The following is a 9,260-nucleotide window of genomic DNA, read 5'->3' as shown; positions in this document are numbered from 1 at the left end:
AATGCACTGCCAGGATGGCTAAACATGCATGAGGATTAAACACAGGAAGCTTAAGAGCAGACTCTGTCAGCTCTGTTTGTTTTCTATAAATCCCTTTGTGATTATGATGAACGGCACCATAACAGTGAAGGGTAATTTAGTGTTATTGTATAGATGACTCATGGAGTCTCTACGGTTTGACAAGAGCAGGGCTTTTTTTTTTTTTCTAAATAAAGCAGTCGGTCCAAAAATAGAAGTAACACTCAGAAGAATGCAGCTCCTGGAGGAATTACAAATTCCAACCACCAAAAGCACAGAGGTTGGTATGCTGGGGCATCTCTGCTGAGGATATTGTGTGAAAGCCATTAATGCTTCATCTGGAATGTAAATCTGGGCCGTCCAAATGGGATTTAAGTATCTCAAGGTAGGACTGCAGCTCCTGGCCGGAGCCAGTTTTAACCGGCTGTGCGATTTTCACGGTCAGTTTTATATTTGCTTTCCTGCTCAGAGCCCGGAGTTATTTGCCCTGCGCTACCTGCAGCGCTACGGCGTGGTATGGCTGGAATGGCTCCCGAGGCTAGGAAGGAAATGGGGCCCTGGGCCCGCACCCGGCCAGCTCTCCTCCTCTCCTTACCCCTGGCAGGGCCTCTCTGGCCAGTGGGCTTCGGGGTAATTGCTCTGCTTGCAGACCCGAAGGTGACACGGCCACTGCAGTGTGTTCAACTGCACGTTTTAGGGCTCAACGCCGCCCTGTTAATAGGAAGAAAAGCACAGACTCCAGGCTGAAGGAAAGCAGTTTCACTTGTTTCTTGTGCTAGGCCAGATGGCTTTGTTTCCCAGCTTTACTTTGCTCCCCAAAATATCCAGGGACTTTGAAAAGAAGTGCATTCGTTTGCCTGAAATACCCTGGAGATGGGTTTCTGCGCCTGAACTGCAACTTACCTTTCCCACAGGATGCCAATCCATTAGTCATGGGTTTTGTTTTTACAGTGAACAAATTAGAAAAATCTCCACTGAATGAAAAAGAAAAAAAAAATAATAACAAAGAAGCCCTTATTTTTCATCTTCTAGTATATTTAAAAAACAACAGAGCACAAGAATGAGGAAGAGGTGAGCTGGGAGCTGTAAATGGAGGCGCCCAGGATGGGCTGTGCCAGAAAGCACAGACACACCATAGGAGTTTTATCCAGCTGCCCACAATCACTTGTAAGTCAAGCCAGGTTGAAACTATACTGTCCAAAATACACCCCACATACGATGGACCAAGTCAGCTGGATGATGGCAGAGAAAGTTCCCATCTAGTTCTGAGAGTCCCACTGCTACAGAACTGCAACCAACCAACCAACCAACCAAACCAGCAGCCAGAAAGTCTGGGGGAAAGGTGTGCTTCTTTACAGTTGATCTTGGAGAAGATACAAAAAGATTTTGTTTATTTGAGAAAGAGTTCTGATCAAAACTGACTTGTAACTCCAGATATTTCAGATTGCTGAAACGAATATGAAGAATCAGCAGCATTGTTCTTGGCATAAAAGGAAAGCTTGCTCAGAGCGTGTCGAAGACTCTGTGTACTAAGTCAGGTTTAAGAGCAATTCCAGCTACAATCAACTGCTGAAAAATAATGTCAGTGTTGCAATTTAATACATATTGTGTTTTTACTGAGTACCAGGAAAAGAACAGCTGTATCTGAAGGTCCAACTACAAAGAGCAGTAATTCTCCCCCATAGTTATTGTCAGTGTCTCTCCTGTATTACCGTGGTCATGGAGGTGAGGCTTTTGCACAACAAGTAGGAGATCCAGTCAAATGAGACGTACCTACATGCCACCTAGCTATAGGTGTACACACCAGCTGACCCTGCTTAGATTCACACATTCTCTCACTTCTTGGCCTCTAAAACAGCTGAAACGTCGCAAACTGATAACAGGAATTCTAAACGAGAAGGAGAAGAATTTTGCATTAATATTACATGCAGTCATGAATAAACCATTAACACGTAACCCGAATGTTTTCTACTTGTATCTGAGCAGTAACTGCAATCTCAGCTGTTTCAAAATATGTATTCTTTCCAAATACCAGAAGGCAGTTGTACATAAAAGATTCGTTCTCTTTTGGTGTATGAATCAGCCATGAAAGAACTGAGGTTGCAATTCATTCTCCCGTCTGCTCAGCAAGCAGCAGAACTACATCAGTACTGATCTGGGATAGATGATAATGTTATAATTAACCCTGAGATAAAAACTCCTGGAAAGAAAAAAAAAAAAAGTAAAGATGGTGCTCAGTAAAAATATGATGGGGAAAAAATGAAAAAAAAAAAAAAAAAAAGAGCAAGTGACTGAGACTACAATAGAGCATAATTTTCTCAAACTCTACTCTGCAGTATTTTGTAAACCAACATGTACATTTATTAATGAATGCCCCACTTTCTTTGACTAGCAAATAATTTGGCTGCTGCAGTAGAAGCCTTTGTTCAGAGTTATAATAATCAATGGCATTTACAGAAAGTATACATTTTTTTTCAAGACTCTCTGGAAGCTGTATCTATGACAATTGAGCTTAGGATTTTTTCCTAACGCTAGGACAGACTGTCCTTTAGCTGGCAAAGAAACAAAACGAAATGCAAGGATATTTTATTTATCATTTCTTATTCTTTAAAATGAAATACAAAGGCAAATTATGTGAGTCTTGCTTTGGGTTTCAGGCTTGTAGTTGCGCTTGTACTTGAAGAATGCCCAACATTTTTTAGAGAAAAACTTCAAAAATACGAAAAGAAGACTGCAACGAGTAGAAAATGGAAAACCAGTCCTGTAAAGGAAACAAATCGCAGCTGGCACTTGGAATGGGAAGACAGAAAGATGCTGTGAGGAGGCAGGTTAAAAACTGGTAGGACTCCAGAAAGCGTATGGGCTGGAGGTGGAATGGGGAGAGCAGAAGAGGTGACAAACCTTTCCTTTTCGCTCACTTCAGCCCAGTCTCAGTGCATGTCCACATCCACCGCTTACTGAAATCACCAGGGCTATGTGGCTTTGGCTCAGGACTTCCAGGAGGCAAATGTCCCCCTAGATCTGGGGTGCCCAAAGTTGACTTGTTGGAGTGCCCAAAGCACAGCTCCCCCATCAGCAGCATCCCTCAGGCTTCGGGGCCTGTTCGTGCAATGTCTGCTCTCACCAGGGTTGTCTGTTTGTTTTTTTTTTTTCCTGTGAGTTTGTCATCTTGCAAGCCTGGCATCTTGCTGGTGGCTTGTAGGTGAAACCTGTGCCTTCAGGCATGGCCTTGCTGGGTCTGTGTAAGGAAACGGAGGCACTACGGGTGCACCAGGCTGACGAAACTCCCAAGGGGAGGCTGCCAGCGGGGGCGACGAGACTGGATACAGAATATGTACAGTCTACATTTCATCACGTATTACTGGAGGTCACGTACTTCGTGTCTAGAAAATGAAGCTGTTATTACAAGATGAAAGCCCATACGCTGTCAGGCTTGGTTTTGGCTGCGACGCAGGGCTGTGCTCGCAGGAGCCGGGTTGCTGTGAGGCAGCGAGGGACACGCTCTGAGGCACTGTGCGATCCCGCGAGAGCTTCTCGACTGGGTAGCAGTTGTTTTTCTTAGAGTCTCCACATGGCTTTTGTTCGCCTGCCAAATTCAGCTGACTTGTCCTGCCTTGCAGCCCTCTGGGAAGGCAGAGCCGGCTGAGCTGGCAGGCACAGCTCAGGCAGGCTCCTGTCCGCTCATGCATACCTCAGCCCTACGGAGAGGTGAGGATATACAGCATCTTTAAAGGAGATATGTGCCCTGTCATTACGTACTAGTGGGCTATGTTTCACACTGGTTCTTGAGAGATTCAGAGTAAAATTAGTGGGGCAATGCCAAAAAAGGCCGAACGCGCCCTCTGATGCAAGAGCCATACGAACTCTTTGGCCAGGCCCGCTGCTCTGGGAGGTTCCTTAGGCCTGCTGCTGATGTCTTTCTACACACTTACTACACACTCCTGTATTCAGCTTTACCAAGAGGAAACAACAATAATATTAGGGAAAAAAAAATGTAGCTGATTTCCTAACTGCAGAAAAATTGAGAAACCACTTCATGCACAGTCCCAGAAGCTTACTTCCCTTTTCCCTTCCCCTCTCCTCTCCTTTCCTGTCCACCAAACCTGCTGCTAGGCACTGAGGTGTGTATGAATTGTGGACAGTGTGCACTTCCAAAATACACTCTGCTGCTCACCTAGTTATAAAGTATGTAGTTAGCCCTTTATGATGGACCACAAATACTGAAACATTCACGTAGTCGCTTGCTGTAATTTTCTCTTTCGAGGGCAGTGGTGGAAGTGCTGCCCATGACTACCTAGGTATTGAAGGGCTCATCCAGAAAGCAGCAGACCTACCTTCAGAGCTGAGCTGATTCAAAGCCCTATCTTGACCCCTCTAGGGATCCCTCCAGCCACTGGACTGCATGCCTCCATGGAGACATGGCACTCCCTGCCTCTTCCCTCGGAGCAGAGTCTTGGAGTAGAAGAGAAACAAGCTTCAGAGAGCCAGAGAAAGAGAACAAGCAAGAAGACACCTCTGTAAGTAGTCTGTAAATATTCGGGTGGGGGGAGTAACAATCTGTACTTGTTTTTTATAAAATAGAGATTTCAGTCTAACTTTACTTGACAACTATTGACATTGTCTATCTCCTAACTATAAGAGGAGTTTAAGTGATGCATACTCCCATCCCTGCTGTGAGATAAATACCACAAACAGACCCTCTCTTGAAAAAATATAGGTTCTTCAAGTAAACTGATCCAATGGCTCTTGCTGGAATGCCATATCCCACCTAAACAGAGATAAACTAATGACTCACCAATGCTGCTAGTTGGAAAGGTACAGGCTGTTTTCCTGTTGATGAAAGCAACCTCCCCTCTCTCACTGAAACACAGAGTAGAAGTAAGCCCGAGTCAACCTTTATTGCTGTGAGTCATGCACACTGTGGCAACTCTTCAGACCTCCCAGTTACATCTTCAGCCCTCTTGTGCTGGGTGAAATAAGGGACAGTCAGGAAAACAGGGAGCTTCCCAGGTCAGTCCTGTTCTCTGACTCTTACAGTCACAGGTTAGCCAGCAGTACTCTGAGCTGGGGCTCTAAAACTGCCAGCTCAGCAGCCTAAAAATAACCAGCTTGGGGGTGAATTTGCTAAGGTCATGGCCAAGTGCATGCATTTCGTGGCATTCATTTTCTACCCCCTGCTGGCTCTGCTTCTGAGAGCAGCGGGGGATAGAGAGTCACAATGGTCCAGAGCTCTGAGAGGGGAGTGAAGGTCAAGTTCAATTACCCCTTAATTGATAAGCATGGAGCCAACAGCTAGGATATGAAGCCAGGGCAACATGCCTGTGTGTGTCCTTCACCCCAGGCTGGCTGCTAATGCTGGCCTGCCCGCTAGAGATGTTTAATGCTGTAGGCTGATGCTTTGCCCTTCATTCTCATGTTTCTCCGTCAGATTTTTCTCTTTAATCCATTTTTCTGAGTATCTGGGGTTGCCTTTAGATGTTAACCTAGACACTCAAACCCTAGTTTTCCTTGTACCTAAAACCTGAGAAGTTACATCTTAAAGATCACTCGGTTAAACAAATTCAAGTTACACAGTTATAATATATATAATGAACGTCTTTCCAAACATCAGTGCCTACTCAGCACCTTAGAACCCAACATACAGAATAAGGTTTATGTCAGATCTTAAATGGAAATATAAAATGTTTTTAAAATCTGTATTCAGCAGAAAGAAATATTGCTCTCCAATAAAACTAAAAGTAAATGTTTTGCTTTCTATCTAGCTTTACAAGAACAGGCAACAATAAGGTGGATGATCTTTTAGAACTAACCTTTTGTCCTTGAAGACATACAGTGTAGTGTCAGGGGAATACAGAGGCAAAGAAAGGCAAAGGATAAATGAAAATTTTATCACTGAGCAGTTGCCGAGTTGCACATTTTGAAGGTTTCTTCAGAAAGATTGCTTAATCAAAAACAATAAAGTAGGTTAAAAATCCCCACAAAGTCTCTAAACCACATTACAGGAACTAATGTGTTAACTCTGGCAGCCTGTTGAGGTTGAACTTGCAGGGCATGAAGTAGCCACGCAATCCTTGGAGTTCACCATCTTTGTAGGTTAGGCCCATTATTGGTAATAATTCCTACTGTGTTTACAAGTTGGTTAATCACTACAGGACAGCTTGAATGCAACGGAGAACTGGGAGCTGGGGGAACTTATAAGACAAATTCCTGGCTGACAGTTAACAGATTTCAAAATGAACAAGCAGCAAAAGTAGGGAACGAGGTCAGGCTGCCCGGTCCAACTACCCTACTGACTTGCTGGGACGGGGAGAGGAACAAACATGCAGCACACAAGATACTAGGGCTGGTAAAGATAAGAAATACTTGTGACTTGCTATTAAAGTGCTTGGTAGCTGTTCTACCAACTTTGATGTCATACCGAAGTTTTAAAGCATATAAAGGAGGACTTTTTAGAGAAATGTGATCCCAAAGCCTCAGAAACTGCTCCCACATAAAAGAGAGAGGTAAAATAACATAGTAATGCTCCAGTTACAAAATGCTAGGAGGAAAATTACAGGCAATTTCAGTCCCGTTGCTATTTTCTTTACTGCTTTAAAGGAATGCAGTAGATTACCTGCATTAGACAGGCAGGCTTAGAAAATGGTTCTCTTTTACAGGCTGCTATAGTCTCAAAGACTTTAATGCCTTTGGAAATGTCTACACAGCAAAATAAAGGACATGAAATAGAATGGTAAACCTCAACAAGCTTTTATCTTGCTATTACAGATAACAAAAGCAGCAAAAGCATAGCAGGTAGGAAGGGCTTTCCACACCAGCATGTGTCTGTAACATCTGTACAGAGCCCCGGGGCGGGGGGGTTGTGTTTGGGTTGCTGGTTTGTGCTCCAGTCTGTGGCAGTCCATCCCGTGTTGTGGAGGCATGCTTTCCGTCTTACAGGCAGAACACACATGTAGACACCAACGGTAACAATGCCTAATTAGTGGAGCTCCCCCTTGCCCAAATGAAAGCTGAGCGGGCTGGGGTCAAACCCAATTTAATGCAAGAGCAAACAGTGTCACAGACAGTCGGCAGAGGCTTTGGTTTGCATGGCAGGTTCATTTCAACTGCTACCCAGAAAACGGGACCTGCTAAGAACTATCTGCAGGGAAGAAACTTTTCAGACTGGTTCAGCTATTGCCTAACTTATTTTTAAACCTTCCCATTAACATTCTTAGCACTATTACTTGCACCATGGCAGGTGCTGCACGAATAAGGCAAAGCAAGAGGGGAATAGTTCCCTAGTGTTAAGGGAAGGATTGAGGTGGATGCCACTAATTTGGGTTACTGGTCACCCATCCAGGCTCTGAACAAGAAAGCAGAGCACAAAATGGCACAGCAGTAAAACCAGAAGTAACAGCTTGCTCTGTCCATGCTTTGCCAGCCCAGTGGCTACCATATTAATTGGATTGGATTAGACTGTTGTTTTTTTTTCTCCACTGAAAAGTAAACTCCTTCTGTCAGAAATCAAACCTACACACCTTTCTTCCATTTCTGACGTATGACTTTTCCAAAGAAAAACCCAAAAACGTTGAGGCAAACATTGAAGACACTGATTTCTTTCCACTTTGTTTAGCTGAAAATGAACTAACTAGGAAAACAACTGCTAGTCTGATCTTGATCTTCCTTCCGTGACCTGCTAGTAAGACCATGTATGCATTGACTAGAGTTACTAGCTCAATGTGCAAATTTCCACTGGAGTTGAGGAACACAAGAGAGAAGAGCTGTTTGCCATTGCGATGGCATGTTCAGCCTGTGGCCATTTCAGTGAAGAAATATCATACCAAGCTAACCTGGATGCTCGAGATGTGCATCCCTACCCCAAAGCTCTGGGCGGGTTAGTTTCACCAAGCGATAAGGTGCGTGTTCATGATGGTGACAGACCCACCTTTAAGTCACGTCTCTGTAAGTCGGTCCCTTTCCATGGATGCAACACATAGACACGAATGGCTTTCCATCAGTAACCTCACTGGTGTACATTTTCCTGAAGCAGGTAATGAAAAAACATGCTGCCTTCACAGCTGAGAAATCCCCTCATCTGTTCCCATTACAGAACAATAGCGGTAAGAGGGACCCAGACAGGTCACACAGCCCACCCTGCACCTCCCACCCCCGGCAGGAACAACTAAATTTAAACCATCTATCACAGGAACTGCTTACTCTACTTTTCGTGCCTGCTCACACATTCTTTTTAAGCCAACCGTAACCTTTCTCTTTCAATTAAAAGAGGATGGATGATAACTTTTTGCTCAATAGACTTCCTGCTGTTTCTCTCTTTTTATGCACTGGTTTTTGCCGGATATTTTTCAAAGTCAAATGCCCTCACTAGAAGTTCGGGCACCTTGTTTTTGGAGCTAAAACTGCTGTTGGATTTCACTGCTGACTAAGGGGTGGAGACTGGGATTAATGTCATTTTTGTAAGAAAATATATTATAGTGGGCTTGGAGACATGCATTATGTAGATGATAGATTTTATTTTTCTTGTTTAATAATTTCCTTCATTTTCTGGGATAGATTCTCAGCTTGTGAAAACAGTTTCACATACGAGTGGCCTGTGCTGGTTTACACTAAGCACTAAGATGATAACCTTAAGTTGAGCAACCTTAATTAAGTGAGAATTCACAGTATTTCTCCCTGGCTTCAGCTGCTCTGTACACCACGGTGTTCACCAAGAGGCAATATAAACCTGTGGCAATTCACGGATTTGTTTTCAATATGCAAGGCTGAGAAAACAGCAAAGATCCGCTTTCCATTGATGAAATAGAGATTTTACATACAAGATGCTCTGACTCAAAGGCTTATTTTGGCCAAAATGCTACACCCTGATGGAACACAGAAAAGTACAGACCACAAGAAATCAGCTTTGATGAGCAAACGGAACATGAACACAGTTATCACGTAATTACGTCCCTGACATTCTGTGCTGCAAAGTCCAGGAAAACCCTTGCAGAATGAGAGCCTGAATACAAAATAGCCATTTTCTTATATTTCCAATGATGCAGAAAGAAGTAACAGCCTATCCATTTCCACTGCGCAGTTTTTTAGTGTTCCTGAGCAGTGCTCGGATGGTAAACACTTAATAAAGGGGAGGGGGGGAGAGGAAGTCTCCTGCCCATTTTCTCTTCGCATGTATAAAACTAATTACTCTGCCTTAACAAGGGGAACTTTGTTCTCATATTTTCCAAGTTTCATTCCAACCCCTGCAG

Source organism: Aythya ferina (assembly GCF_964211825.1).
Source record: "Aythya ferina genome assembly, chromosome: 4".
In the NCBI taxonomy this organism is placed as follows: Eukaryota; Metazoa; Chordata; class Aves; order Anseriformes; family Anatidae; genus Aythya; species Aythya ferina.
This window is presented reverse-complemented; position numbering follows the sequence as displayed.